We start from the raw sequence: 5,631 nt of genomic DNA on the forward strand, positions 1-5,631 counted from the left end.
CAACACATAGTCTTGCCTTTGTGGACTTTTCACCCCTTGGGGTGGGGTAGGACACAACAGGGTCAGAGTAGAGTCCTCAGAGGCATCAATACCAGGGCAGAACCCCTGTTGTCCAAGGGTGACAGTGCTCCTCTAACACTCAGCAGATAAGAAGCCAATGGCCCTGATTTGATCATTATGCAGTGTACGCCTGCATTGAAACATCACACTGACCCATAAACACGTACAGTTATTATTAATATGTGTCCGCTCAGATAATTCCACTTCTAGGTTTCTATCATGAAGGAATGATTTCACCTACATGCACAGGGATGTTCATAATAACATCCTTTAAATTTTGAGGGCCAAGCATATGGATCACGCCTGTACTCCCAGCACTTTGGGAGACTGAGGCAGGAGAATAGCTTGAGGCCAGAAGTTCAAGACCAGCCCAGGCAACATAGTAAGATTCTGTCTCCATAAAAAGTAAAATTAAAAAAATTAGCCAGGTGTAATGGTGAGCACCTATAGTCCTAGCTAATCTAGAGGCTAGGGAAGGTTGCTTGAGTCCAGGAGTTCAAGGCTGCAGTGAGCTGTGATCACACCACTGCACTTCACCCTGGGTGACAGAGTGAGACCTTGTCTCTAAATAAATAAATAAATAAAATATTTTTTTAAAGAAAAGGAAACAACTTCTACAGGAGAATGAATGCCCTTACAAACTGTTAAGGGAAAAACAAAATCCTAACACTCTTTTTTTTTTTTTTTGAGACAGAGTCTCACTCTGTTGCCCAGGCTAGAGTGAGTGCCGTGGCGTCAGCCTAGCTCGCAGCAACCTCAAACTCCTGAGCTCAAGCGATCCTCCTGTCTCAGCCTCCCGAGTAGCTGGGACTACAGGCATGCACCACCATGCCCGGCTAATTTTTTCTATATATATTTTTAGCTGTCCATATAATTTCTTTCTATTTTTAGTAGAGGTGGGGTCTCGCTCTTGCTCAGGCTGGTCTCGAACTCCTGAGCTCAAACGATCCGCCCACCTCGGCCTCCCAGAGTGCTAGGATTACAGGCGTGAGCCACCACGCCCGGCCAAAATCCTAACACTCTTAAGAGAAAAACAGGTGAAGGATAAAAATAATAAGAGCCATCATTAAAGTCACATCTTTGATGATAAATGACATGAAATCTCATACATGTGTTCTGTGAGATTGGGAAACAAAACAAGAATTCTGTAACTACATATGCATTTTTATACTTTCCTGAATTTCCCATTTTTCTACATCAATTGCTAACTTGTATCAACAGAAGAAATAAAATTTCTTACAGAAGTTTAGTTCTCTTGGTAAACATTTCTATTGTTCTTTAAAAAGATTAATCTGGCCGGGTGCAGTAGCTCACCCCTGTAATCCCAGGGCTTTGGGAGGCGGAGGCAGGAGGATTGCTTGAGGTCGGGAGTTTGAGGTTCCAGCCTGGGCAAAAGAGTGAGACCCTGTATCTAAAAAGAAAATGAAAAAAATGAAAAATAAATTTAGGGGGTGGGAGGAAGAATAAAAAAAGAAAAAGAAATTTTAAGAAAAGGATTAATCAATCTAGTTTTGAGAGAGGAAGCCAACAGTAGAGACAGAGACATGTCTTTGAATGCAAAATGTGCTAAAACGGGCCAGGCACGGTAGCTCACGCCTGTAATCCTAGCACTCTGGGAGGCTCAGGCAGGAGGATCACTTGAGCTCAGGAGTTCGAGACCAGCCTATCACAATAGCGAGACCCCATCTCTACAAAAAATAGAAAAATTAGCCAGGTGTTGTGGCTGACGCCTGTAGTCCCAGCTACTCAGGAGGCTGAGGCAGGAGGATCCCTTGAGCCCAGGATTTTGAAGTTGCAGTGAGCTGATGATGCTGCACTCTACCCAGGGTAACAGAGCCAAAAAATAAATAAATAAATAAATAAAAACGTGCTAAAACCATTTGTAATTAACGTTTTTAATAAAGGACCTAAGGAGTAAATTTCGACAAAAGAAACCCTTTTTGGTATTATCACAGGCTCCTTGCAGGAATAAGTTGGCCCCTCTTGGTCATCTGAAAGAGGGAAATGGAATGGAAACATCCCTCAATACGCACTCAGTGTAGGAGCACCCTCTGCCATAATTATTCAGCCTCCATTTGCTTGTGTCCAGTGATGGGAAAGTCACTACCTACCCACACACACAAAAAAATCTCCATTACATAGAGCAGAAATCCTGTGCTCAGGACAGCCCTCCAGTGACTGGCAGAAACAAAAAGTAGAGTCTGGACTTGAATGTTGACATTCAAGTTTACTTACTAGGGGCATCGTGAGCCTGGGCAGCTGGCTTTGCCGCTCTGAGCCTCGTCTGTGAAAGCAGAGACCGATCCCGTGGGCTCACAACTATTGTAATAATCGTTACGATTCCCTGAACAGTGTCGTGAATCCTTTAGTGTCTGACTTCTTCCGGGGATAGCTGGGATTTTTGTTTTCTGGTTGGCACCACTGGAGTGAGAGCAAAGAGTGGGTAATTTGCTCACATTCTCACGGTCCTGGTGTCAGGACTCAGACCTGAGAGTCTGTCCCCGGAGCCAGTGCTTTAAGGGCTGTGAGTTTCCTGGGCTCACTTTTTATTCTACACGTATCTACTGAGCATCTCTTCTGTGCCACTTGCTGCCCTGGGCACTGAGGACACAGCAGGGGACTCAACAGGCAGCCGTCTCTGCCCTGGAGCAGCAGAAATTACGAATTAGGGGAGGGAGTCTGGCAATAACTCAGTAAGTGAGACTGGAGACAGAAAATAAGTGCTAGAAACAGAAAAAACAGAACACTTTAAGGGAGAATTGGGGCCGGGCACGGTGGCTCACGCCTGTAATCCTAGCACTCTGGGAGGCCGAGGCATAAGGTTTGCTTGAGGTCAGGAGTTTGAGACCAGCCTGAGCAAGAGCGAGACCCCATCTCTGCTAAAAATAGAAAAAAATTAGCCAGGTGTGGTGGCACCTGTAGTCCCAGCTACCCGGGAGGCTGAGGCAGGAGGATCGCTTGAGCCCAGGAGTTTGAGGTTGCTGTGAGCTAGGCAGACGCCACGGCACTCTACTCAGGGCAACAGAGTGAGACCTTGTCTAAAAAAGAGAGAGAGAGAGAAATGGGGAGTCCAAAGAAGGTTGCAATTTTAAATAGCACGGTTAGGAAAGGACTTGTTGAGATTGAATCTCAGTAAGCCCAGAATTTCTTCTTCTCCAACTTCTCATTTTCCAGTTTCCCTTGTAAAGCCAGGAAGGCCAGGTGGCTTCTCCATCCAGGCAAAGACCCCACATTCACACTCACCATGGCCCAGGGAGGCTCCCACGGTGCCTGTCTGCATCACTGGCCACCTAGGAAGAGAGGGGCTAAGGACACGGGTCCTGTTATACGGGGTGGGGGGGGGTCCCCGGAGCTGCCGTCCCAGGGGCTCCCCAGCCACTAACAAGGCCCACAGGGCTCGGGCTGCCGGTGCCCTGCAGGGTTTCTCCCTCCAGGAAACTTCAGACCCCTGGGTCTGCCTCCCCGGCCCCCAGGCCCTGAACTGGCAGAGTGAGAGGACTAATTGCCATTTTCCTTTGCGCATGGCCGTCAGAAACACACTCCTCGCTCCGCCCATGCTCCTGGGTCGGTCGAGTGTGCACCCTGTGCCGGGCAAGGCTGCTTCCCTAAGGAAACGCAGCCCCAGTCCCCGCCCTCAAGAGGGCGTGGAAGAGTAGATCACTCGATATTGCCGTAGGAATGTTGCCCAGGTTTAACTTTTCTTGGTGACCTCAGCTTCCACCATCTCTGCTCTCCCCAGATTTAGTCACCAAATCTCCATTCGTCTCTCCAACTTCTCCCCATCCCCTCAGCTCCACCCTAACTCAAAGCAGCATCATTCTTGTCTATAGCAAGAGCCTGCAATGCCATCTCCCTCCAGTCCAACCTCTGCACTGGCCAACAGAATAGGAGACTAGCTGTGTTACTCCTCTGCTCAAGCACCTTCCATGGCTCCCCATCGCCCTCAGAGTAAAGTGGCAAATCCCCCATCTTCGCATCCAAGGCCCTTGAGATCTGGCTCCGGCCGCCTTCTCTCATTCCAAATCCAGCCAATGCTCCACTCACAGCACCAGTCACCATTTATTCAATTAGCAATAAGGAAAGAAATCAGGTGTGTAGACCCAGCCATTCCAAAATGCTGACTTTTTCTCTGAGATTTCCATACTCTTTCACACTATTTTGCCCCTTTCCATGCTATTTCTTCAGGTAGTTTCTTTAATCCCCTCCTCCTAGACTCCTGGCAAACTCCTACTTCTCCAAAATGGTACATCGCTAGTATCACCTCCTCCAGGAAGCCACCCCAGGTTAGTCACATGCAGTATGTGTACTACCAGAGCCCCTAGGTTTCCTCTTCATACTGTCTGTGTCCTTGTGAGTCTCCCAATAGCCTGGGAGCTCCTTGGACATGGCCTCATCTTATCCCATCTACCAGGAGCATTAAACCCAGATGATAGGTCTTGCAATGCCTTCCTCTCTTCCTTTCCATGGTTCCTGCCTTTTATATCCCACCCTTCCTCGGTCTCCTCCTCTCCTGACCCCTAAAATGAGAATTCTCCAGGCTCAGCCTCAGACCTCTCCCTAGCTGATGAGTACAGTCTCATGATTTTGCATACCTACTCTATACCAACAACCCCTGTCCCAGTCTGGGTTTCCCCCAGGTGCAGACCCTGAGTCAAAAATTCTAGTGGAAGTATGTTTATTTGGGATCCCAGAAAACACTGGTCAGAGCAATAAGAATGAGAAGAGAAGGCAGCCTATAAAGCACACGTTATCAAGCAAGTTGTATCTGGGGACAGCTGGAGTCAATACCACAGGGAACCTCTGGGAAGCATCACAGAACAGTCACCTCCGAGGCGGGAGGGAGCCGAGGTATGTAGACACCAGCTCCAGTTGTCATTGTTGAGGGCTGCTCCTGGGGGCATTGATTCTCCAGTACCCCCTCCTGCTGCACACGTGAATAGAGTAGGCTTTGGCGTGCTGAGAAGCCCTCGTACAAACAGATGCAAGCACTGGGCGCTGGAAGGCAGGGCAACATGCAGCCAAGCCGCCAGAGCAAGAGGGTTTCATCAAGGGACTGATGACAAACGCTATACCTACTTCGTCCTCATCATCTCTGTTCACTGCTTCCCACTTTCTTTCTTCCCTTTGGAAGCTCTAATATTGGAGCAATAAGGCCGGGCGCGGTGACTCACGCCTGTAATCCTAGCACTCTGGGAGGCCGAGGTGGGTGGATCGTTTGAGCTCAGGAGTTCGAGACCAGCCTGAGCAAGAGCGACACCCCCGTCTCTACTAAAAAATAGAAAGAAATTATATGGACAACTAAAAATATATATAGAAAAAATTAGCCGGGCATGGTGGCACATGCCTGTAGTCCCAGCTACTCAGGAGGCTGAGGCAGGAGGATTGCTTGAGCCCAGGAGTTTGAGGTTGCTGTGAGCTAGGCTGACGCCACGGCACTCTAGCCTGGGCAGCAGAGTGAGAATCTGTCTCAAAAGCATATATATATGTGTGTGTATATATATATATATATATATATAGGAGCAATCAGGGATCCCACTCTGATTCTCTATCAGTAAAGTTACATGATTTTAA

The sequence above is a fragment of the Eulemur rufifrons genome, chromosome 2, assembly GCF_041146395.1.
Source record: "Eulemur rufifrons isolate Redbay chromosome 2, OSU_ERuf_1, whole genome shotgun sequence".
NCBI lineage: Eukaryota > Metazoa > Chordata > Mammalia > Primates > Lemuridae > Eulemur > Eulemur rufifrons.